The sequence below is a fragment of the Callithrix jacchus genome, chromosome 21 (genome assembly GCF_049354715.1).
Source record: "Callithrix jacchus isolate 240 chromosome 21, calJac240_pri, whole genome shotgun sequence".
NCBI classification, from domain to species: domain Eukaryota; kingdom Metazoa; phylum Chordata; class Mammalia; order Primates; family Cebidae; genus Callithrix; species Callithrix jacchus.
In genome coordinates, this window is record NC_133522.1 from 24,418,264 (window position 1) to 24,418,850 (window position 587).

General features: G+C 39.2%; 1 pseudogene; it reads left to right on the forward strand.

Annotated features, from left to right (window-relative positions):
- The first annotated feature begins 240 nt into the window (after positions 1 to 240).
- On the forward strand, positions 241 to 341 carry LOC118150059 (U6 spliceosomal RNA; annotated as a pseudogene).
- Positions 342 to 587: the final 246 nt, after the last annotated feature.

Consider the following 587-nt stretch of genomic DNA (forward strand, 5'->3'; position numbering starts at 1 on the left):
TTTTAGGAAAGGAAAACAAATGTCTTTCTCTTTTATTTTTCTCTCTTGAGACAGTCTCACTGTCACCCAGGCTGGAGTGCAGTGGTATGATCTTGGCTCACTGCAACCTCGACCTCCTGGGTTCAAGCAATCTGTGGGTCAGCCTCCCAAGTAGTTGAAATTACAGGCACCCACCACCACACCTGGCTAATTTTAATACCTCTCTTCTTAAGCCACAGTATTGGTGGGATCTTTCTTCTAATGTAGCATGGTGCACATATATGGAAATCGTAACGACGCAGAGATTAGCATGGCTCCTGTGCAAGGATGACACACAAATTTGTGATGTATTCCACACTTTTAAAATAGGAGGAATGAATAAGATTTAGTGTTTGATAGCACAGCAGGGTGAATATAGTCAATAATAATTTAATTGTACGTTTAAAAATTACTTAAAGAGTATAATTAGACTGTTTGTAACACGAAGGATAAATGCCTGAAGGGATGGAGACCCCACATTCCATGATGTGATTATCACACACTGCATGCTTGCATCAAAATATCTCATGTACCCCATAAATATATACACTTACTATTTGCTCACAAAA